Source organism: Coregonus clupeaformis, chromosome 18, assembly GCF_020615455.1.
Source record: "Coregonus clupeaformis isolate EN_2021a chromosome 18, ASM2061545v1, whole genome shotgun sequence".
NCBI lineage: Eukaryota > Metazoa > Chordata > Actinopteri > Salmoniformes > Salmonidae > Coregonus > Coregonus clupeaformis.
The window spans coordinates 54,578,959-54,605,447 of NC_059209.1; the positions used below are offsets into that span (position 1 = coordinate 54,578,959).

Genomic DNA, 26,489 nt, shown 5'->3' on the forward strand with positions numbered 1-26,489 from the left:
AATGGAGCTAAGCACAGGCAAAATCCTAGAGGAAAACCTGGTTCAGTCTGCTTTCCACCAGACACTGTGAGATGAATTCACCTTTCAGCAGGACAATAACCAAAAACACAAGGCCAAATCTACACTGGAGTTGCTTACCAAGAAGACAGTGAATATTCCTGAGTGGCCGAGTTACAGTTTTGACTTAAATCTGCTTGAAAATCTATGGCAAGACCTGACTGAAAACCAATTTGGCAGAGCTTGAAGAATTTTGAAAATAATGGGCAAATGTTGCACAATCGAGGTGTGGAAAGCTCTTAGAGACCCAGAAAGACTCACAACTGCAATCGCTGCCAAAGCTGCTTCTACAAAAGTATTGACTCAGGGGTGTGAATACTTATTTATGTGAGATATTTCTGTATTTCAATTTGAATAAAATTGCAAACATTTCTAAAAACATGTTTTCACTTTGTCGTTATCGGATATTGTGTGTAGATGGGTGAGAAAAAAAATATATTGAATCCATTTAGAATTCAGGTTGAAACACAACAAAATGTGGAATAAGTCAAGGGGTATGAATACTTTCTGAAGGCACTGTATGTGGTGAACTTCCCACTTTGACCACTGACTCTTCTACCCATCCACAGAGGGGTGGAAAAAACAAAGTAAACCTCAGAAATTGTATTCTGTTATGTTGTATTTGTCTTTTTGTATATTCTTACAAAAATAAAAGTTAAATGATCTTGATTACCTTCTCATTGTTATTATGTAATACAAGTGTTATGTCTTTCTAAATCTCATTAAACCATAGTTACCATCCAATCATATTAAAGGTTATCAAACTCATTTAGGGAGTATTTTTTTTTTGGCTTATTACATAGTTGTTGCATGTTTGTTCATGCTTACAACACCCAGCACAACCCAGTTGTTGGTGTACTAAGTGATTTATATTAGGCACCAGTGCTTCACCCACAAAGGCAATAGTTTGAAAGTGTAAACGGTGCAGGTTACCTGGGTAACGGGATTTCAAATACAGTAGTCGGCAGATTTATGAATGAGTCTAACAGCAATGGAGGGTGTTGAACCCAACAGGAATGAAGGTCCACAACAAATGTTACACAACACTGCATATCAGTTTGCGAAGCTCCATTTGTCACCAAAAAACATATATACTTCTGAAGGCAAGAATTTAGTTTGCACCTGTATTTAAAAGGTGTTATGTGCTGTTTGATGGCCAATGGTTGTGTGCCATTAGTACCACAACCAGAAATGCAGGTTGTGATGGAATGGTTGCATTGCTTATTGGCCTCTGATTGCATTAGACATTTCTAGTTACAAAACCAAGTCCATAACATGAAGACGATGCACTACGTGGACACACTGAACCGTACAGGTACATCCCTTTGAGGAGTAAACCCTCTCTATCCACGTTTCTCCCATGGCTCCTGGTTTCTTCAGTGGTGCTGGTAGTATCCCTTGGGTTTATATGGGGTTAGATGGTCCCCCTGCTACAGCCCCTGGTTGGGCTACCCTCCCTCTCCTCTTTGGTCCTGCCAGAACTCTCCAGCCTGCTCCTCAGGGAGAGGGAAGTAGCCAGGGTCTTCCTCTGGGGTATCAAACACGGTTAGACTGCAACAACAAAAAACAAGTGTGCATTAACTGACATTGCTTTGAAACATCAGACACTTTGAGGGACACTTTGGAAACACATCCTCCAGAAAGTAGTCGATGTGTCCTACTGTGATCCCTGAGGTGGAGGAGCAATCTATCAGTAGCATTTACAGTTAATGACATGATATCACACAAGAAATGGGCCAGGCAATGACTGACCTAATCGTTAAACATAAAGGAACAAGAGAACAAATAATACTTTTTTGTCTGGACACAATTGTTGAGGTAGATACAAGATATAAACACTGTAGACTGCCAGTTTGGTTAAAGTAGGGGAAAACCCATATTGTTCCACGCTGCCATATCAGGGTATGTGAGAGACAGATAACATGCTGTACCTAGAAAGTCAACAGCAATGGAATTGCCAAGCAGCACTGATAATCCCATGAGCACCCAGGGCAGAAATGGTGCCTGGAAGTTCAGAAGGATAAAGAAGTTCATGTGTGTATAATGTTTCCTTCTACTCCACACGTACACCAGCATGATGGTGAAAACCTGGCCAAGGAAGAACAGGTAGGCAAAGAGGCCTAACAGCTGTGTAGACCTTCAAGTTAAAGACATAGAGATAGTAGAAACTTATACTTGCAATATGCCAACCTTGGATTATACCAGGTGTGTAGACATGTAATTTGTTTGCTGAAAAGACATGGCAAACCATAAAATGTATTGCTGCATATCACAAAACAAAAACATACTCATAACATTTTACCTAGACCATTGCACATTAGCAGAAGGAGGTTATTAACTGGAAAAACAACTGGAGACTACCTTATATTATTCTTCAGGAATGCACAGTACGGCTATAGCTGTGAAGGAACGGGAAACTTCTGAACCTGGGTACCAGGGTGTATTGGGTGTCACACCCTGATCTGTTTCACCTGTCTTTGTGATTGTCTCCACCCCCCTCCAGGTGTTGCCCATCTTCCCCATTATCCCCAGTGTATTTATACCTGTGTTCTCTGGCTGTTGCCAGTTTGTTTTGTTTCGTCAATCCTACCAGCGGTTCTGCCTGCCCTGACCCTGAGCCTGAGCCTGCCTGTGTCACGCCCTGGCTCTAGGGACTCTTTTAAGTTGAGCCAGGGTGTGTAGAGTTTATGTTTTGTGCTCGTTGTGTCTAGTCTAGTTTTTGTATATCTATGTTGGCCAGAGTGGTTCTCAATCAGAGGCAACGAGTATCAGCTGTTGCTGGTTGTCTCTGATTGGGAACCATATTTAGTCAGGTGGTTTTCCCACAGTGTTTGTGGGATCTTGTTCCGTGTTGGTTTGTGTTTTGCACCTGTGGACGTCACGTATCGATTTGTTGTTTTGTTCGTGTATCATTTAATAAATAAGTATGTTCACCTTCCACGCTGCGCCTTGGTCCTCTATATCCGACGATCGTGACAGAAGATCCCACCAATACAGGACCAAGCAGTGTGCCCAGGCAGGAGAGGAGAAGCGGCGCCAACCGGGCAGTCGTCGGACAGGCGAGGGGCACCCCCAAGACATTTTTAGGGGGGGGCACATGGCAGGGACGACGGGGCCACTGGAGGCAGATAAGGGGCGAGTTGGTGGACGAGGAGAGAAGGCCACCGGGTTACGGGAGCCATTGGTGTGTAGAGGGAAGGAAAATGTAGAGGCACGGCGAGAGGTACTGAAGTGTGTTGCCAGTCCGGTCCGGCCCGTTCCTGATCCCCGTGTAAGGCCAGTTGTGTTTATTCCCAGTACGGTCCGGCCTGTTCCTGTCCATCGCGTCAAGCCTATGGTGCGCGTCGCCAGCCCGGCCCGGCCTGTTGCTGCCCCTCGCACCAAGCCTATGGTGCGCGTCGCCAGCCCGGCCCGGCCTGTTCCTGCTCCCCGCACCAAGCCAATGGTGCGCGTCGCCAGCCCGGCCCGCCCCGTTCCTGCTCCCCGCACCAAACCTGTGGTGCGCATCGCCAGCCCGGTCCGGCCTGTTCCTGCTCCCCGCACCAAGCTAGTGGTGCGCGTCGCCAGCCCGGCCCGGCCTGTTCCTGCTCCCCGCACCAAGCCAATGGTGCGCGTCGCCAGCCTGGTCCGGCCTGTTCCTGCTCCCCGCACCAAACCTGTGGTGCGCATCACCAGCCCGTGCCCGTTTCACCGGTGCCTGGTCAGGTACTGGTCAGCTGCTCCACACCGGAGCCTGAGCAATCCGCTCCACCGAAGTCCAGTCCAGCTCCAGCCAGTGGGGCTAGACCAGACCAGGGGCACTACGGGGGGGTTAGTAGAGGGTGGTGGTCAAGCCCAGAGCCGGAACCGCCTCCGAGGAGGAATGCCCACCCAGCCCTCCCCTGTTCGGTGATGTTTAGGCGCGGTCGCAGTCCGCGCCTTTAGGGGGGGGGTACTGTCACGCCCTGGCTCTAGGGACTCTTTTAAGTTGAGCCAGGGTGTGTAGAGTTTATGTTTTGTGCTCGTTGTGTCTAGTCTAGTTTTTGTATATCTATGTTGGCCAGAGTGGTTCTCAATCAGAGGCAACGAGTATCAGCTGTTGCTGGTTGCCGCTGATTGGGAACCATATTTAGTCAGGTGGTTTTCCCACAGTGTTTGTGGGATCTTGTTCCGTGTTGGTTTGTGTTTTGCACCTGTGGACGTCACGTATCGATTTGTTGTTTTGTTCGTGTATCATTTAATAAATAAGTATGTTCACCTTCCACGCTGCGCCTTGGTCCTCTATATCCGACGATCGTGACAGCCTGCCATTCTGTACCTTGTCACACCACCCTGGATTATTGACCTCTGCCTGCTCTGACCCTGAGACTGCCTGCCGTTCTGTACCTTTTGGACTCTGATCTGGATTACTGACCTCTGCCTGGCCTTGAACTGTCGTTTGCCTGCCCCCTGTTTTTGTAATAAACATTTGTTACTTCGACTCTGTCTGCATCTGGTTCTTTTCATGAAACGTGATAGTACGAACTGGCCATGACTGACCCAGCAGACTCGGACCAGCTCCACAACGCCATCTCCTCCCAAGGAGCCACCATTGGAAGGCACGAGGAGTTGCTTCGTGGTCTCATGGAAGGTTTCCAGACCTTCGCCAAATGCCATGACTGAGTGTTTAACACATTGCTGGAGCAATTCTGCGGGTTGTCTGTTAGGCAGCCTACCACGACGGTAACCTCCCAGCCCCTCAGTAACCCGGCTGTTAGCAGCGCAGCCTTCCCAGCCACCCAGGTTTCCCGAGAACCCCGCTTACCTCCCCCGGAACGCTTCGCTGGAGAGTTGGGAACCTGTCTGGGATTTCTCGCTCAGTGTTCACTCATCATCGAGCTGCAGCCCTCTTCCTTCCCCTCAGACCGCTCTAAGATAGCGTACCTCATCATGCTGATGTCCGGGAGGGCTCTCGCCTGGACTACGGCATTGTGGGAACAACAGTCGGCTGTATGCTTCAGTCTTGAGGAGTTCATGCAGGAGGTAAAGAAGGTTTTCGATGCTCCATTGTCCGGGAGAGAGGTTGCCCGGAAGTTACTCCAGCTTCGGCAAGAATCCCGCAGACTATGCAGTGGATTTCTGCACGTTGGCAGCTGAGTGTGCCTGGAACCCGGAAGCGCTGTTTGACACGTTCCTGCACGGAGTATCGGAAGAAGTAAAGGACGAGCTTGCAGCCCGGGAACTACCGACGGCTATCGACTCGCTCATCGCCTTGACCATTCGGATCGATGGGTGACTACGGGAACGAAGGAAGGAGAGGAAGTCCGATTCCACTCGCCCGCCCAAGGATTCCACCTCGCCTCCGAGGCATCCCGGAAGTGAAATACATCCACAGGTACACCTCCAATTGACTCAAATGATGTCAATTAGCCTATCAAAAGCTTCTAAAGCCATGACATCATTTTCTGGAATTTTCCAAGCTGTTTAAAGGCACAGTCAACTTTGTGTATGTAAACTTCTGACCCACTAGAATTGTGATACAGTGAATTATAAGTGAAATAATCTGTCTGTAAACAATTGTTGGAAAAATTACTTGTCTCATGCACAAAGTAGATGTCCTAACCAACTTGCCAAAACGATAGTGTGTTAACAAGACATTTGTGGAGTAGTTGAAAAAAGTGTATGCAAACTTCCGACTTCAACTGTACTGACTTGGGGTACAAGGTAATAACATCAGAGTGGGGAGTGCCCACTGATGGTTACCAGATGTTGTTGAAGAAACGTGTAACATGAAGAAACTGAGAGATTTCCTTTGTCCAGAGTTCGGATGACAGGAGGCAACGCAATTAAATACTTTGCAACAACAAGTATATTCTTGCATCCTGAATTACTTGATACCAGAGAAACTTATCATAACACCGTGGTATTGGGTTTCTCTTGGCTCCAGCGACACAACCCCTTTATTGACTGGTCTACTGGTGCCATCATGGGCTGGAGCCCGTTCTGCCACGCTCATTGCCTGAAGTCAGCGCAGCCTGCCCCGGGACGTCTTCCTGGGGGCTCTGAAATTGCCTCGGAACTCTCCACCATTCCCGCTGAGTACCAGGACCTCCGGGAGGTGTTCAGTAAGGCCCAGGCCACTTCGCTTCCACCACACCGAACCTATGACTGTGGAATCAACCTTCTCCCAGGCACCACTCCGACCCGGGGACGACTGTACTCACTGTCGGGTCCGGCGACCAAGGCTATGGAGACCTACATTGAGGACTCCCTAGCTGCCGGATTCATCCGTCCTCCTGCCTCCTCTGCCGGCACAGGGTTCTTCTTTGTGGAGAAGAAGGACAAAACCCTGCGCCCATGCATCGACTACTGGGGCATCAACGACATCACGGGGAAGAACCGCTACCCGCTACCACTCATATCCTCGGCCTTCGAGCCGCTCCAGGGGGCCAATGTGTTCTCCAAGCTGGACCTATGGAACGCCTACCACCTGGAGCGGATTCTGGAGGAATACGAGTGGAAGACTGCATCCAACATGGCCAGCGGTCACTTCGAGAATCTGGTCATGCCATTTGGCCTTACCAATGCTCCAGCTGTGTTCCAGGCCCTGGTTAATGATGTTCTCCGCGACATGTTGAACCGGTTCGTCTTCTTCTACCTCGACGACATCCTCGTCTTCTCCCGCTCTGCCCAAGAACACGCTATCCACGTCCGACAGGTCCTCCAACGTCTCCTGGAGAACCAGCTTTTTGTGAAAGTGGAGAAATGCGAATTCCATCGCTCCACCATCCCCTTCCTGGGCTACATCATCGCTGCAGGGAGTGTACAGATGGATCCCGGGAAGGTGAGAGCTGTGGTGGATTGGCCCCAGCCTACGTCCAGAGTGCAGCTGCAACATTTCCAGGGATTCACCAACTTTTATCGCCGCTTTATCCGGGGTTACAACACCCTGGCTTCCCCCCTGTCGGCACTCACCTCTCCCAAGGTTCCATTCTCATGGTCCCCAGCTGCTGACCGGGACCTCAAACACCATTTCACCACTGCCCCCATCTTGGTTCATCCTGACCCGTCCCGCCAGTTCGTGGTGGAGGCCGATGCTTCAGATGTCGGAGTGGGGGCGGTCCTGTCCCAGCGTTCGGCCCTGGACCTCAAGTTACATCCCTGCGCCTTCTTCTCCCATCGCCTCAACACCACAGAGAGGAATTACGATGTGGGGAACCGTGAGCTTCTCGCAGTGAAGATGGCATTGGAGGAGTGGAGGCACTGGCTGGAGGGGGCGGAACATCCGTTCATTGTGTGGACAGACCACAAGAACTTGGAATATCTCCGTACCACCAAGCGTCTCAATTCCAGACAAGCTAGGTGGGCTCTGCCTTTCACCCGGTTCAACTTCTCCCTCTCATACCGACCGGGATCCAAGAATGTCAAGCCAGATGCACTGTCACGCCACTATAGCCCCGTGGCTACAACCCCGGAATCCGAGACCATCCTTCCCACCTCGTGCTTGGCGACGGCACTCAGGTGGGGAATAGGGAAGGAGGTCTGGGTGGTGCAGCATTCCCAGCTGAACCCCAGGGGTGGCCCAGATAACCGGATGTTTGTTCCTGACGCTGTCCGCTCCTCGGTCCTGGAGTGGGCCCACTCCACCAGGCTTGTCTGCCACCCGGGCTCCCGTCGGACCCTGGCCTTTGTGCGACAACGTTTTTGGTGTCTACCATGGTTCCTGACGTCTCCGCGATTGTCACCCACTGTACGATCTGTGCGCAGAAAAAGACTCCTCAGCAAGCTCTGGCTGGTCTCCTCCAACCTCTGTCTGTTCCTCACCGTCCCTGGTCTCACACATCCCTAGACTTTGTCACTGGTCTTCCCCCGTCTGATGGCACACCGCCTTCCTGACAGTTGTGGACCGGTTTTCCAAAGCCGCCCACCTCATTCCTCTCCCCAAGCTACCCTCCGCCAAAGAGACGGCCCAGCTCATGGTGCAGCACGTCTTCCGGATCCATGGACTCCCAGTGGACATGGTCTCCGACCGGGGTCCTCAGTTCTCTACCCTGTTCTGGAAGGCATTCTGCACACTCATTGGGTCGTCAGCCAGCCTGTCCTCCGGTTTCCACCCTCAGTCCAACGGCCAGTCAGAGCAAGCCAACCAAGACCTGGAGACGACTCTGCGCTGCCTGGTCTCCGCCAACCCCACCACCTGGAGCCAGCAACTAGTGTGGGTTGAATACGCCCACAACACCCTTCCCTGGTCTGCCACAGGTCTTTCGCCCTTTGAATGTTCCCTGGGTTATCAGCCCCCACTCTTCCCGGAGCAAGAGGAAGAGGTCGGCATACCCTCGGCCCAGATGTTTGTCTGCCGCTGTCGTCATACCTGGAGGAGAGCCCGGTCGGCTCTTCTCAAGACCACCTCCAGGTATCGACGACAAGTGGACCGCCACCGGATCCCGGCACCCCGGTATCGTCTCGGGCATAAGTATAAAAAACATATAGTTACAATAAACTATGTCTCAACAACTCAAAATGTTATATGGCCAGCTTCAATGTTGAGTTTATATCTAATTTAATGAACCGTTTCATACATTAGTGCCTTGAATTTGTCCTCTGGTGTGCCATTACAATTAATGTTACTATAAAGGTTTAAGGATTCCCAAATAGACAAGACATTATTTAGTTACTTCTGTCTTTAAATCAGTAATCATGTTCTTACTTGTGTATTTTTTCCTTCCCTTTATTGCCGTCAGCCCATAGGACATTACGTCACACTGAATGACAATACACAACAGGCAGTCAAATTTTACTGTTAAAACATACGTTTCTTACCACTGTAAAAATGCTTCTAAACATCAGTTCTAAACATCAGTAATGGATCTTCAATAAATAATTTGAAGTGTACTCATTGCAATTACAGGGACTCGAAAGTCCTGTATTGTTATTTTTCATCACTACCTCCCCAAATTGGGAGTGGGTAATTTGCGCGCCTGCTGCCTTTCTTGGATGTGGTAGCCATTTCTCAGGCTCCCTCTGCGGAATCGAACCCTGATTCCCCGTTACCCGTGGTCACCATGGTAGGCACAGAAAGTACCATCGAAAGTTGATAGGGAAGACATTCGAATGAGACGCCAGTGCCACAAAGGGTCACCAAAAGTGGCCAGGGGCACCCGACAGCACCCTGTATGGTTTTTGGGTCTGATAAATGCAACCTGTCCCCAAAGGTCAGTAATTGTTTGCATATCTTAGCACTAGAATTGCCACAGTTGTCCAAGTAACATTGGAGTGATAAATGGAACCATAACTGATTTAATAAACCATTCACAGTTTCAATGTACCGACCGTGTGTAATAAGACTTGCATTGCCTAATCTTTGGGACAAGAACATGGCAGGATCAATCATGTAGAGCGGGGGGGGACAGTCGCCAAAAGAGGCACGCCTGATGGGGGCCCTCCCAGGGTGGATGACGTATACCAATCAGTCAGGAGTGAAACTGGTAGGACAGACAGAGAGGGACCAAGGGGATGGATGGTCTAATGCAGGGAGTGAGAACCAGGAATGGGAGCACCACAGACAATATCTGCCTGCACCATCACTAGGGCCAGGTAAAAGAACTAGACCCTAATCCAGGGGGCAGAGACAGACCCAGAGGTTGCTGGAGCAATGTTCACCTGCCAAAAGTGAGAAACCATGCTTGGGATAATTAATACATAAATATTGCACTCATAATCACTAAAATCGTTCAAAATTGCAACAGGATACAAGTAGGTCTAACGCAAATAAGTGTTATTTGATGAAACATGAGTCTTAAAAGGTAATTATATAAGTTTATTAATGGGATATACCATCTTCATGTCACACCAAGCGAAAAAATATGTCACACTGTTGGAAATCTCAGGCTGTATGGTCCATTTTGGGCCATTTTGTTAACAGTAAGCCTTCCATATGATTTCACCACAACATGTTTTCATTGCTTTTTATACTTCAATTGTCAAAAAAGTATTATTATTTTCATATATACATTCAAAAGGCATCACACCAAAGGACTAAGAAACGGACTCCTTTTATCGCAATGGCAGAGAAGTGCACTATTTCTGATAAAGCTTACAATCTGTTCAGGCCATGTGCTCTTCTGTACTTCCTCATTGCAAGAGAACAGAACTCTCCCCAGCTCAATGGTGCCCAAATGTTTTCTCATTATTTAATCACAGAATTGTGTCACTCACACCGAGTGGACATTGTTTTTAGGGACAAAATGTAATCAATCAAAACCTTTGAAATAATTTGGAAATATCATTAATAGACTTGGGGACTATTGTTTTTTAAATAAACTTGTGTTATGACTAAAATAGTATAGCTGAAGGGAATTTTATAAATGTTTTCATTAATTTACTTAAGTTCAAAGTTCCACCACCTTACCTGGGACAGTCACACCATTGGAAAATTGTCACGTTTGGTTCAACATTTTAAGAAAACAAATAATAGGCTACACTGCATGAATATACTCATGATCCCAGTAAAGAAACAAAGCTTTTAGTATTATATCACAATTTTAGCCAATTTAAGTACAGTTATATTTGTGTTTGCCATCATGGACAAAAAAAAGGGCCGTCATGTCAACTACCCATATTCTTTCTTGAACCAAATGCTTCAAAACATCCTATCAAAATCAAATCAAATTTTATTTGTCACATGCGCCGAATACATGTGTAGACCTTACCCTGAAATGCTTAATTACAAGCCCTTAACCAACAATGCAGTTTTAAGAAAATAGAGTTAAGAAAATATTTACTAATTAAACTAAAGTAGAAAATGAAAAATACAAGTAAATAAAACAAGTAACACAATAAAATAACAATAATGAGGCTAATTTGTAAGTCGCTCTGGATAAGAGCGTCTGCTAAATGACGTAAATGTAAATGTATATACAGGGGGTACCGGTACTGAGTCAATGTGCGGGGATACAGGTTAGTCGAGGTCATGTGTACATGTAGGTAGGGATAAAGTGACTATGCACAAGAACAGCAGCACTCCGGGTCCAGAGTTGGAGGCTCCTCTGGTGATGCTGGTGGAGGCTCTCTGTGAACTTCACTGTCCTGAGGCTATCCAGGGTTTAGCTGCCTGGAGTCTCACCAACACTGGCAAGAGTCTGGCTTGGGTCAGCTCTGTGGCACTACAGGCTGAGGGGCGGTAAGGAAAACATCCCTGTGTGTGTGTGTGAAAGTGGAGGCCACTCTTGGGTTTCAAACCAAGCTTAGCATCTTAAAGGGGCAATTCTTGAAGAATATTACTTATAAATGCCTCATGAGCGTAGTTCCTCCTGCCATACCCCATCAGAACCCAAAATATAAGCTTGTTTTACACAGATGTTTTGCAACAAAGTAAATGTAAACAAACACTATATAGCTTCACCATGGTTACAACTAGAATGTTGCTCTATGATGTCAACTGTAGCTCAGTTGGTAGAGCATGGCGCTTGCAACGCCAGGCTTGTGGGTTCGATTCCCACAGGGGCCAGTATGAAAAATGTATGCACTCACTAACTGTAAGTTGCTTGCCTTGCGGTAGCAGAGAGAACAGCCTATGCACCGTCTGTTCTGCATTCTGTTTCCTGCAAGCCTGCTGCTAGATGCCACTAGTCAGTCGCTTACCACCGCAGCTGTAGCCAAAATGCAAGCTGTAGTGTACACTCTGGTAATGGAAGGAATCTGGTAATAATCTTGAGTTAAGCTATGAGCCATGGTCGGAAGATACTAGTTTACGCCTGTGATACATTTGTATTGATCCGGTAGGTCGAGAAGGGTGTAATTGCAGACCGCAATTAGGGGTGTTTTCTGATATCGGGGTTTCTTGATATCAAGTTACACCCATTGATGCTCGTCATTGGTCCGTGGCCATTTTTTTCTGTAGCATTGTAGCTAAGCCTAACCCTAACCCTTTTCCTAACCTTAACCTCATTCTCCTAACCTGCCACGCTAATTCACCTAACCTGCCACATTCATTTTCCTAACCTGCCACGTAAATTATCCTAACCTGCTATGTAAACAAATAATCCGTGTCGAGAAACCATCAGTCTCCTAACACCGTAACTGAACACACACCAACCCCCCCCCCCCCCCTCCACCCACCCACCGGGGAGCCAGGTCCAGCCAATCAGAATGAGTTTTTCCCCACAAAAGTGCTTTATTACAGACAGAAATACTCCTCAGCACCCAGCTTTGTGCACAACATTTGAGAGAAATAAGCTTTTTGTGCGTATGGTACATTTCTGGGATCTTTTATTTCAGCTCATGAAACATGGGACCAACACTTTACATGTTGCATTTATATTTTTGTTCAGTTTATATTAATCAATCAATCTATTTATCTATCTGATTAATAAAAATGGACAATGTACTCAAGCTGAAATATTTTATTTGTACCAAAACACAGTCCAGAATTCATATATTTGTATTTACATAGTAAATGTGACATTTGAGTAGAAAAACATGTTAAAACATAAAGATATGTAATTAGAACAGATATAATGGCTATTTTAATTAAAGGTAAATGATGTCCCGAAATCATTCTGAGCTCTATAGTCAACACCCAAAATGTTAGAAGACAAAGACTAAAAACGAGTAATCTGCCAGGCTGCAGCTATTGGCTGTCAAACACAAAATATCAGAAATAAATATTTACAGTAAAGCAGATATATCAAATGTCCTGCACTGACAAACTGCTGTGAATGGCCCACCAAAAAATTACGTATCCTCATGGCTTAGATTCACATAATGCAGCACCAAGTTCACTCCATCCCTTTGCACTGACTGAGAGCACCATGGATGGAACATTATTGAATTAAGTATAGTTATCTTAGAGAGAACATAAATGTGACGCGATAATGTACTTGATGTCATACATGTAAGACCGTGAGTAAATGTTCATAACATTTGAGAACAAAAAGTGCCCCTGATTGTCAGTGATTTCCAGATTTAGCACCTTCATTGCAGTGCCTTAGACATATTTCCCTTTAAGAACAACACAAACATGTTTATGCTGTAACATCTCTGGAGTAAATTATACGTCATATAATATAGTTAAAAACAACCTCCTGCAATGGGCTGGTACTGCACTGTAGATGGCACTGTCCTCTCAGCCCATGGTCTTGAACAACGCAACTTCTGACCATAGAACCGAACCCAGTAACAAATAAATACAAGTACATAGCTGCACATGATGTCCAAACTCTGAGGAAACATTTGAATTAGTGTTTTCCTGAGAAGAAAAAAGGATCTAGTCCATTCAAAGTGTTAAGATCATGTGTAAACAAACATATTTGGAGGAAGAACACTAATTTTTTGGAACTCACTCAAGTAAAGTAATAAAGTCTCTCTCTAAATAGTTAGTTTCTTCAACATTTTAATGAAGATGAAGAGGCCTCTGTAGATGCACTGGTCTTGTTCCCAAAAATGCACAACATTACAATGTTGTATTTGAAAAGACCATAAGGACGAGAGCATGGTTGGACTAGACTTGGACTTGGGTTTGATCTTTAGATAGCAGCATCACTTAATAATGATTATTCATGCATTTCTGCAACCAAAGAAGTCCATTCCAATATAGCGAGGATACCCCCGTAGTAAATTCATCTCCACAGGATCAAACTTCCAGTACTGCCTCCCTCGGATAAGGTGGACATAGCCTGTCAATGAAAAAAAGATCACTCGTGGGAATTGGTCTATATGGACAGGGCTAAAATGAAATGTTTCTTACAGAAGAAATATGGAAAACATATGCATAACCATGGTAGTAAAGAACAGTTTGGAGATTATGGAAATATTATTAGACTAAAGGTGACGACACAACAGTTCACTTAACACAAGACTGAATCCAAACATTACACTGTTGATTTTATGTGCATTTTACATTTACTGTATGCTGCATTTATTGATAACAAAATCTGAAAATATTCTGGATACATTCAGTAACATGATATTTTCCTGGAAATGTGGGGTAGGTGCAACATAAGACAAAAAAAATGACAAGGGTTTGAGTGAGAGGACTAACTGGGGTCTCCAAGTGGCCACACACCTCTCCAAAGTGTGCATTGTTCTTAAGTCATTTCAATGCACTTTTATGACTCAAAGAAGTGTCTTCAACTTTTTTGATCTCTCCTAGCTGTGCCGTTAAGGAACTAGAGCAAGCACACTTGTATTTGTTTTGTTTGGATCACAGCCCTGCATCCCTGCCTTTCCATAATTACTGTTGTTGTTTACGCAATCCAAAAACGGTCCATTATAAATCACAATCTAGGTCAGGTGGGCATAATTTGAAAGCTTGTTCTATTGCCAACATGACTAGCTAAATTATCAAAAATGATCTTACAGTGTTAGGCTTTCACAAGGCAGTTCAGAGAAGCAGATCGTAATTTTGGTGCACATAGAACGGAGTCTTAAGTTCATTCAGATGCGTGGACCGCTGCAAATTTTATTCACAATACAACAAACATAGGCTCATCTGTTCAGGACAACCCAGGGTATAACACCATGTCATCTTGTAACTGTACATCAAACATAGTGATGTTTGCGCACTCAATGTCCCAACTGCCAGTTATCAATATTCTAAAATTCTAAATTGAAAGCTGATTGGGTGATTCATTCATAAGATTTTTACCGTATTGGTCCTTGAAGGCTGCATCAACATCACTGGGGATGCCGCTCCAGTCCTGCATGTTGCGAGGGTAGACAGAGTCCACACGGTTCTCCTTGGGGCTGAACCTCCAGTAGCTGCCTGACTTGAAGAAGTAGGTGTTATAGTTGCTGTCCTGGCCCCTGCACAGGGCTGCCTGGATGTGGGAGACTGACAGGCCTAGCCTCTGCACAGGGTCTGGCCCTGTGATCTGTCTCTCTGCATCAAACACCCAGTAGCTTTGACCTGCAAGAGACAGAGAGAGAACTTTATACAGTAGATGCCCCCGCTGTGGCCCTTCAAGGATCTGGGCTATGTTTTCATAGTTTCCATAACTCTTGGCTATTCAACACTCTAGTCACTCTTGACATGCCCTACTTAAGGTTGCTGAATTTGGTCTTGGAAGAACCCTTTTCTGGGTAACCAAAAAGGCATAACGCTATAATGCAGTCATTTTACTGCTTGTCTGCCTACATGTACAGTGAGGGAAAAAAGTATTTGATCCTCTGCTGATTTTGTATGTTTGCCCACTGACAAAGAAATGATCAGTCTATCATTTTAATGGTAGGTTTATTTGAACAGTGAGAGACAGAATAACAACAAAAAAATCCAGAAAAACGCATGTCAAAAATGTTATAAATTGATTTGCATTTTAATGAGGGAAATAAGTATTTGACCCCTCTGCAAAACATGACTTAGTACTTGGTGGCAAAACCCTTGTTGGCAATCACAGAGGTCAGACGTTTCTTGTAGTTGGCCACCAGGTTTGCACACATCTCAGGAGGGATTTTGTCCCATTCCTCTTTGCAGATCTTCTCCAAGTCATTAAGGTTTCGAGGCTGACGTTTGGCAACTCAAACTTTCAGCTCCCTCCACAGATTTTCTATGGGATTAAGGTCTGGATACTGGCTAGGCCACTCAAGGACCTTAATGTGCTTCTTCTTGAGCCACTCCTTTGTTGCCTTGGCCATGTGCTTTGGGTCATTGTCATGCTGGAATACAAATCCACGACCCATTTTCAATGCCCTGGCTGAGGGAAGGAGGTTCTCACCCAAGATTTGATGGTACATGGCCCTGTCCATCGTACCTTTGATGCGGTGAAGTTGTCCTGTCCCCTTAGCAGAAAAACACTCCCAAAGCGTAGTGTTTCCACCTCCATGTTTGACGGTGGGGATGGTGTTCTTGGGGTCATAGGCAGCATTCCTCCTCCTCCAAACACAGCGAGTTGAGTTGATGCCAAAGAGCTCCATTTTGGTCTCATCTGACCACCACACTTTCACCCAGTTATCCTCTGAATCATTCAGATGTTCATTGGCAAACTTCAGACGGGCCTGTATATGTTCTTTCTTGAGCAGGGGGACCTTGCGGGCGCTGCAGGATTTCAGTCCTTCACGCCGTAGTGTGTTACCAATTGTTTTCTTGGTGACTATGGTCCCAGCTGCCTTGAGATCATTGACAAGATCCTCCCTTGTAGTTCTGGGCTGATTCCTCACCGTTCTCATGATCATTGCAACTCCACGAGGTGAGATCTTGCATGGAGCCCCAGGCCGAGGGAGATTGACAGTTATTTTGTGTTTCTTCCATTTGCGAATAATCGCACCAACTGTTGTCACCTTCTCACCAAGCTGCTTGGTGATGGTCTTGTGGCCCATTCCAGGCTTGTGTAGGTCTACAATCTTGTCCCTGACATCCTTGGAGAGCTATTTGGTCTTGGCCATGGTGGAGAGTTTGGAATCTGATTGATTGATTGTTTCTGTGGACAGGTGTCTTTTATACAGGTAATAAACTGAGATTAGGAGCACTCCCTTTAAGAGTGTGCTCCTAATCTCAGCTTGTTACCTGTATAAAAGACACCTGGGAGCCAGAAATCTTTCTGATTGAGAGGGGGTCAAATACTTATTTCCCTCATTAAAATGCAAATCAATTTATAACATTTTTGACATGCGTTTTTCTGGATTTTTTTGTTGTTATTCTGTCTCTCACTGTTCAAATAAACCTACCATTAAAATCATAGACTGATCATTTCTTTGTCAGTGGGCAAATGTACAAAATCAGCAGGGGATCAAATACTTTTTTCCCTCACTGTATATTTACTTGTCTGTATTCAACTTGGGGCTTATCTAACCCTATTCTCACAAGACATGACTAACCACAGCACAAACAGCCAATATCTCTGTCACACACCTTGAAAGAACCAGATATTCCCTGATTGGTCTTCAAAGGCAGCATCAATGCTCTCTGGAATCCCCCTCCAATGGCGGGATGCCAGAGCGGGGTAGCTCCCGCCTCCAGCCGCCCCCTCCCGAATGCGCCACACATAGCTTGATTTAAAGAAGAACAGCTCTCCACGGATCATAGACACAGCATCAAAGTCTGTCTGGCAGACGTCAGGCTGGAGACAGAAAGAGGATCACTAGTGCATCTCCATACTGTCATATCATGTGTATTCTTGTGTGGCTAGTATCTCAGTTGTATTTTATGTCTTATATTATTTGTATTTGCCTGTGCAGCGCCTCAAAAAATATGAATGGCAAGATTAACACTCACAATACTACTAATGATCTCATTGGTCTCTGTGGTGATTTGTGGCGGTGGTGATAGTGGAGGTGGGGGCGGGACATGTGGACGAGGGCCGTACAGGTATTGGATCCCCAGCTTGTCATCCTCGCTCAGCTCCAGGGGATAGTAGAAGCTGTAATAGGGGGACATCTGTAACGATCCCGGCAGTCTGAGTCGGGTCCTGTCTGTGGACTAGTTTTTCTGCTCGGGATCTCCAGTTTCCCGAGGGTTCTGGAACGCTCCGGGGAGCTCTCTTGATTTCCGCACCTGCATCCCATCAGCAATCTGCACACCTGGTCCTGATCATCACCCTTCTTAGGCTCTGGCCTAACATCCATTCCCTGCCGGATCGTTAGCCATGAACAGTAGGTTTACCAGAGTATCAGTCTTAGAGCTTCTAGCGTTAGTTTTGTTGTTTTGCACCTTGTTGGTTTGTTGTTTACTTACCTCCGTTTTGTTCCATCTGCAGTCACTCGTCCGGAACCTTCATCCAACCTCTGCCTGGTGATCGGCGGCTGCCGAGCCATGATTGGATCAACCACTGCACCCCCAACAACTAATCAACGCCGCCCGCCCTGTTCCCTGGATTATTCAGCATCACTCTTGAATTTGTAAATAAACACTCACCTTCGTTTCAACTTACCTTGTCCTGGTCTGCTTCTGGGTTCTGGCTTTGTAACTCGTGACAGAACGATCCGGCCAGTAATGAACCCAGCGGACCTGGACTCTGTTCGTCATGCCATTTCCCATCAGGAGAAGATGTTGGGACAACATAGCACGGCACTACAGGAGATAGCGTTGTCAGTTCGGAACCTTTCTACCGGTCTGACGGAGGTCCAGAACCAGCGCAAGTTTCCGGTGGAGGATCCACTACCGGTTTCACCCATCTCGCCTGCCGCGTCTGGAGCGGTGTCCTTCCATGAGCCCAAGGTTCCGACGCCGGATAAATATGAGGGGGAGCTGGGAAGATGCCGTTCTTTCCTTATGCAGTGTGGGTTAGTGTTCGATCTACAGCCCTACTCTTATGCCACAGACAAGGCTAGGATAGCCTTTGTGATTGAGTTGCTGCGTGGTCGAGCGCTGGAGTGGGCTTCAGCCGTTTGGGAACGACAAGACCCCTGCATGGCTTCATACCAGGGGTTCACGGCCGAGATGAGGAAGCTCTTCGACCATTCCGTCCGAGGGAGGGACGCAGCTAGGCGCCTGTTTTCGCTTCACCAAGGAACTCGCAGCGTGGCCGACTTCGTGATCGAGTTCAAGACGTTGGCTGTGGAGAGTGGGTGGAATGAGGAGTCTCTGCAAGCGGCCTTTTACCAGGGTCTGTCGGAGCAGCTCAAGGATGAGTTGATCTCCTATCCGGAGCCTAGTGACCTGGACAGCTTGGTAGCCTTGTCTATTCGGGTGGATAATCGAGTCCGAGAGCGAAGGAGGGAGAAGCAATGGGGTCCGTCCAATCGATCAGCTTCTCAGTTCCCAGTCGGGTCGGGTGGTGGACCAGAACACGTCGATCATTCTCCACCACAAAGGATTAGTGGAGAGGTCCTCTCTCCCGATTCTGAACCCATGCAAGTGGGGCGGCACGGGTTAACCAAGGAGGAGCGTCAACATAGACGTAAGACCAACTGCTGCCTCTACTGTGGTAGCTCGGGACATTACATCTCCACTTGTTCCCGGCGGTCGTCAAACTGCCCGGCTCGCTAAAGTTGGGAGGACTTTTAGCGAGCCAGTTTCAACCTCTCAGTACCTCTGTCAGACCCCGTTTCCCGGCTACCCTTGTGAACAGGAATCAGAGCTTAGCGATTAACGCTTTTATCGATTCAGGTGCCGATGGAAGCTTTCTTGATGCCGAGTTGGTGGAACAGCTGGGGCTTTCCAAGGAGCAATTGCCGGAAGCCATTGAAGCGACCACTCTGAACGGCAGTAGTCTGGCACGTATCACGATGAGGACTGAACCGGTTAAGATGCTGTTGTCGGGGAATCATTCGGAGATGATTTCATTCTTCATTCTGCCGTCTTCCCATGTTCCTCTGGTCCTTGGATACCCCTGGCTGAAGGAACACAATCCCACGTTCGATTGGGTGACGGGCAAGGTAACGAGTTGGAGCCTTGATTGTCATGCTAACTGTCTCAAGACTGCCTGTCCCCATTCGGTTCCCAGTCAGGTGATTGAGGCTAAACCCCCAGATTTGTCCCTGGTTCCCGAGACATATCACGATTTGGGGGAAGTGTTCAGTAAGCAGAAGGCTCTGTCACTCCCTCCCCACCGACCATATGATTGTGCCATCAACCTGTTCCCTGGAGCTGTCTACCCCAAGGGAAGGTTATACAGTATCTCCCGCCCTGAACGTGAGGCTTTGGAGACCTACCTCAAGGAGTCCCTAGCTGCTGGTCTCGTTCGTCCCTCGTCATCACCCCTGGGGGCAGGATTCTTCTTTGTGGGTAAGAAGGATGGCTCTCTTCGACCGTGTATTGATTATCGGGGGTTGAATGACATCACGGTCAAGAACAAGTATCCCCTGCCCTTGATGAGTTCTGCCTTCGACTCCTTACAGGGTGCTACGGTGTTCACCAAGCTAGACCTACGCAATGCGTATCACATGGTCCGGATCAGAGAGGGAGACGAGTGGTTGACGGGTTTCAATACACCGATGGGTCACTTCGAGTATCAGGTGATGCCGTTTGGACTGACCAATGCTCCAGCGGTATTCCAGAGTATGGTGAACGACGTCCTGAGAGATATGATCGGTCTCTTTGTGTTTGTTTACCTGGATGACATTCTGATCTTCTCGAAGGAACCTTCCGACCACGTCCAGCATGTCCGGCAGGTTCTGCAGCGATTGTTGGAGAATCGCCTGTTCGTGAAGGCCGAGAAGTGCGAGTTTCACGCCCACACGACATCCTTTCTCGGGTACATCATCTCCAGGGGAGAGATTAGGATGGACCAGGAGAAGGTTAGAGCGGTTCTGGAATGGGCCCAGCCCGGTACGAGATTGCAGCTCCAGAGATTTTTGGGGTTTGCGAATTTCTACCGCAGATTCATCCGGGATTACAGCCGTGTGGCCGCTCCGTTAACTGCCTTGACTTCCAGTATCAGGAGCTTCAAGTGGAATCCGGAGGCGGATCGAGTGTTTCTGGATTTGAAGAGGCGATTCACCAACGCACCGATTCTCTCTCAACCGGACACGGCCCGTCAGTTCGTCGTTGAAGTGGACGCGTCTGATGTGGGAGTTGGCGCTATCCTGTCGCAGCGATGCTCCACGGACAGTAAACTCCATCCCTGCGCCTACTACTCTCGTCGCCTTTCGCCTGCGGAGAGGAATTACGATGTGGGTGACCGGGAGCTTCTCGCGGTGAAACTTGCCTTGGAGGAGTGGCGCCACTGGTTGGAGGGGGCGGAGCAACCGTTTATTGTCTGGACTGACCACAAGAATCTTGCTTACGTGCAATCGGCTAGACGTCTCAACTCCCGTCAGGCCAGGTGGTCGTTGTTTTTCGGACGATTCAATTTTTCCCTGACGTTCCGACCTGGATCTAAGAACGGCAAGGCGGACGCCTTGTCTCGGATGTTCTCCAAGACGGAGGAGAGTGGGTCCAAGACCGAGACAATTCTCCCCCGGAACTGCGTCGTGGGAGCTGTTAGGTGGAAGATTGAGGAGGAGGTGATGGCGGCTCTTCGGACGCAGCCCGGTCCCGGTAACGGTCCACCCGGTCGGTTGTTTGTGCCTGAGTCGGTTCGTCCTGCGGTCCTCAAATGGTCCCACGCCAGCAAGATGGCTTGTCACCCTGGCGTGGCTCGGACGATGGCGTTTCTTCGCAGACGTTTTTGGTGGCCTGCCATGGCCGAGGATACTCGGGGTTATGTTGCTGCCTGTCCAGTGTGTGCGCAGAATAAGGGTACCAATCGGCCCAGCTCTGGACTACTTCACCCCCCTTCCTATTCCCCGCGACCATGGTCGCATCTGGCCCTGGACTTTGTCACTGGGTTGCCCGCTTCTGAGGGGAACACGGTCGTTCTGACTATCGTGGACAGATTCAGCAAGTTCGCCCACTTTGTGCCAATTGCCAAGCTTCCCTCTGCCTCGGAGACGTCCGAGATCCTGGTTAGGGAGGTTTTCAGGGTCCACGGGTTGCCCAGTGATATCGTTTCCGACCGTGGCCCTCAGTTTACCTCTGCTGTCTGGAAGTCCTTCTGTTTGGCCATTGGAGCTACAGTCAGTCTCACATCTGGTTTTCACCCCCAATCTAATGGTCAGGCGGAGAGAGCCAACCAGAAGATGGAATCCACGCTACGCTGCCTGGCCTCTTCCAACCCCACCTCCTGGGTCTCTCAGTTGCCTTGGGTTGAGTATGCCCACAATACTCTCCCTACATCTGCCACTGGGATGTCTCCCTTCCAGTGCCTGTATGGCTACCAACCTCCCTTGTTCCCTTCTCAGGAGAAGGAGCTCTCAGTGCCTTCTGTTCAGGCCCATATTCGTCGTTGCCACCGGACCTGGCATCGGGCCAGAAAGGCACTCCTTAGAGTTTCGGACCGGTATCAGCTCCAGGCGAATCGTCGCCGGATCCCCGCTCCCACCTACACCATCGGAGATAGGGTCTGGTTGGCCACACGGGATCTTCCTTTACGGACTAAGTCTAGGAAGTTGTTACCGAAGTTCATTGGTCCGTTTGTGGTGGAGAAGGTGATCAATCCGGTGGCAGTTCGACTCAAACTCCCGAGGACGCTCAGAGTCCATCCCACCTTTCATGTCTCCTGCCTCAAGCCTGTTTTCCTCAGTCCTCTGTTGCCTCCTCCGCCTCCTCCTCCTCCTCCTCGGATGATCGGAGGTGGTCCTGCCTACACGGTGCGACGCATCATGGATTCCAGACGGCGGGGCCGGGGTTTCCAGTATCTCGTGGACTGGGAGGGGTATGGTCCTGAAGAGAGGAGTTGGATTCCGCGGCGACAGATCCTAGATGCTGACCTCATCCGTGACTTCTACCGCCTCCATCCTGGCGCTCCGGGAGTCCGCCCGGTGGCGATCGTCGGAGGGGGGTACTGTAACGATCCCGGCAGTCTGAGTCGGGTCCTGTCTGTGGACTAGTTTTTCTGCTCGGGATCTCCAGTTTCCCGAGGGTTCTGGAACGCTCCGGGGAGCTCTCTTGATTTCCGCACCTGCATCCCATCAGCAATCTGCACACCTGGTCCTGATCATCACCCTTCTTAGGCTCTGGCCTAACATCCATTCCCTGCCGGATCGTTAGCCATGAACAGTAGGTTTACCAGAGTATCAGTCTTAGAGCTTCTAGCGTTAGTTTTGTTGTTTTGCACCTTGTTGGTTTGTTGTTTACTTACCTCCGTTTTGTTCCATCTGCAGTCACTCGTCCGGAACCTTCATCCAACCTCTGCCTGGTGATCGGCGGCTGCCGAGCCATGATTGGATCAACCACTGCACCCCCAACAACTAATCAACGCCGCCCGCCCTGTTCCCTGGATTATTCAGCATCACTCTTGAATTTGTAAATAAACACTCACCTTCGTTTCAACTTACCTTGTCCTGGTCTGCTTCTGGGTTCTGGCTTTGTAACTCGTGACAACATCACTGCACCCGGTTCCCAGGAGTGCTGCAGGCCCAGAACATGCCCGAACTCATGAGCAGCCACTTGGAGGAGGTCTGTGCCTGCAGTGGAATCAGGGAGAGGGTCACACCTACGGGGATACACAGTACAACCACAGAGCTGACAACTACTTCCTGACTGTACTCATTTTACATAGAGCTCTATGTAAATCAACTCTTCATACTTCCTGCATGTTCCCTGCCAAGCAAACACTCACCCATGTAGTTGCCAAGGGTCCATGCTTCATCATAGTCAAAATGGATGTCGCCCTCCCTGTGGGTCTTGGGGAAGAAGGCATGGGCTAGAATTCCCCCAGGGCCGTCAAAGGGCAGGTTATCTCCATGCCAGTACCTACAGTAGAGATCCATATCAGGAAAGTGCTGGCAGACCAGTAACTTAAAATCTGACATTTGAATACACATACTGTACTACTGTACTGACATTTGAATACACTTACTGTACACACATGCGTACCTGGTGAAGTCGATGACAATGTCAGCCTTTCCACTGCTGACCTCAGTGAAGGTGAGGGGTATGACCTCACTCCATACTGTCAGTGCTTCCAGCAGGACACGCCGCACCTTGTCCTCACTCATCTGCCAGGGGAAGCGAACCACTCTGAGGAAGGAAGAGATATAGATGTAAACATCAGAGACCGTAAACTCCACACACCCACACACCATAATCTGTAGTCTGTAGAAACACACTTAGACCACCAGCCTTGCATATCTATAACCTCCCTCTCATCTGATATCTAACCATCAAATCAACCAAGAGGTGTGCTGTTAAAAAGACCCTCAGGCTCTGTAAGATAAGTGTATTACAGTCCTCTTCCTTCACCTTTACATGAGCTGTCTCAGGTAAAACCACCCAGTATGACTAATACAAAGAAACTCTTTAGAGAGCTCATATGTCAACAATTACAATTAAATTAGGGAATCATCAAAGATGTTGATGATTTCTTAATGGCTTGTCATTCATGTCAAATGCATGCCTAAGTGGACTATCCAAACTAAAGCCCTTGGCAAACCCAGTGATTCCACTGTCCTAAGTACGAGGGCTCCCACTGTAACACTGCCATGACACAGGCGAGCACTACTCCTATCCCTGGTCACATTAAGACAAATGTATTGCTCAACTCCAGCAGTCTCAGTAGCCCATCATGGCTTGCCTTCTCCTCCTCTCTCTGAGTGGCTCTTTAGATGCCATGCATTATGATAAAGAACAGCTACAATGAGAGGAACCAGAGGACACAGACAGAGAGGCAGCAGCCAGCCGACAGACAGCCCAGCCCAGACACTCCATGCCGTGAGTCTCAGGAGGAGGCAAAGTAATAACATTATAGGTTCCTCCTTTTCAGAGACACACTTTGTTTTTAAGGCAAATGTGATGAGAGTGCAACTCCTGCTTGCCTTGTTGAGTTAGAATATGAGAGCTATGACCAAAACAGGGGACTCAATAAACAAATGATGGATAGAGTAACACTGGATTCTGGACATACTGTACCTTTATAACCAGTTCTACTGGCAACTATGCACCAAAACATGTCCTATTACCTGATAGAAAATTATATTTCCTTGGTTGGGTCCAGATCCATCTCTAAATACATACAAGCCGTTCAACAGTGTGGTTATACGAAGATAATAATAATATCTCCTTACTTGTAGGTGAGGTCAGTCTTCTCCAAGCGCCCCGAACAGGACAAAGCGTTTCTGCCTGTGATTCCTCCTGTAGAGGACATCTTTCAGCATGGGGTAGTCAGGAACGCCACAGCGGGGGCGGTTAGACACCTCAGTGATGTTAGTTACCAGTGCTGCTCTTATAGGGTCTCCTCTGGCCAAGGCTGTGTATTTGAGTGTGTCCTGAGGATGGGCAACTCTTCCTCTCTCCTTCAGGTCGTGGAGATCAGACCTCTGGAGCCATCCCTTTGAAAAAGCAGGAACATAAGCAACATTTATTAGAAAACAAGTTTACAATAATAACAATATTTTTGGTAGAAATATGTATCCAAATGCATTACTTTTTATTATAATCCATGCATGCATTGACATTGCCTTAACATGATTGCCTGTAAGTATTTCTGAAGGTGGGAGTATGAGAGGTAAAAAATAACTGGAAATCTCCACTGCCTAAAAAAACAGAATTGTGCATCAGAGAGTGTTTTCCCTTGTTGTCTTGGAGTGGGCTTGGAGTTTACTGTACTGTCAGTTATCATTACACATAGGAACTATTACAGTAAATATCCCCCTGCAGAACCCAGAGGAAATGGCTCTGCTCATTAACTCATACCTCAAGCGTAAATTACAGAAAGGAGAAATTCTGTCAGTGGCACAGCGTCTCCATGGCTTTTTGAAGTTGTACAATTCCAGGCCTTTTACAGCTCCTGCAGCATTGCAATTCAGGAGGCATTGGGGTGTATTTATGATCAAAAAGTGTTTATAGTGCATTTCCTATGACACTGCTACTGTAAAACCCATTAGATTTCCTAATACACTAAGAACATGAGAATGTAGTGTATTGATGTGTCCATGGCTTTTGGTTGGGGTATGTACGTACGGTCACTGTGGGGACGACATCATCGATGCACTTATTGATTGTACATATAGATACTGCAATCAACCTCAAGCTTCTCTTATCATTCAGCAACGCATACTTTCTCAATGCAACTGCTCCTAACAGATCTAAACTCCTGCCATATCTATCTTCCCACTGAACTCTAAATTTCCCTTCACCACTGTTCTCTCTCTCTTACTACTAACATTGAAGCTTAGCTGACTGTCCTAGAGTTCCTTCAACCCTAGTTTTCTTAACTTTTTAATCTGACTTTTCTCCTAACTTTCAAAAACCATTTCACTGATTTATCCACATATTCCTTTCCCTCTAATTTTAAGATATGTGATCGGGAAGTCCCCACCTGCTTATGACTTCTTTACACACAGACTTGGCAAACGATTGAGCATCTTTTAGCCTAGTTTGACATCTTATTCACCTCTTGGTGTAGGAATGTAACCAAGAATAACAGTCACCCCCCTTTTAACATTATTTTTCAGACAGATTGTCCTCCTTCCTATGATATAATCAACATTTTCAAGCAAATATGATTCCCAAAAACCATACTCCTTTGTAATCTTTCTCCTAACCTTAGCCTTCTTTAAAGAATCTTCACTGAGATTTCCAATCCAGAATACTAAAGACAAATCTATTTCTGTCATCATCAACAATTGGTAAACCTTTTCCTTTGGCACTTCTACCAGACAGCCGTCTGGTGTACATCTTATTTTACAGTTCAACTTACACAATGCATCTCTTCCCAACAATACAATAGGTATATGTTCTGATACCAGTATGGGTATTGTAATTTTTTGATTTTTATAGCAGAGCTCAATTGGTTCCCTAAGAGTAATCAACTGTTTTACTCCCTCAAATCCCTATCCCAATTAGTTGATTTTACATAGTGAGATGTGTAACCTCTTCAGGCTGAACACAGATAAAAGCAGTTCCGCTATCCATCATCACCTCCCATGTTCCTTTGTTTATTTTCACTTCAATTGTTGGATATTTTTCCTAACTGGTGCTACCAGCTGACACCCCCCTTTCGGATCTTCTAGGCACCCCTAGAATCCTTGCTCCTTGTCCCTGTAAGGGTTCACCTGTCCTC

General features: G+C 47.3%; 1 pseudogene; it reads right to left on the bottom strand.

The window, feature by feature from the left end:
* Nucleotides 1–12,449: 12,449 nt before the first annotated feature.
* Nucleotides 12,450–24,783, bottom strand: LOC121550674 (annotated as a pseudogene).
* Between the last annotated feature and the right edge of the window lie 1,706 nt (nucleotides 24,784–26,489).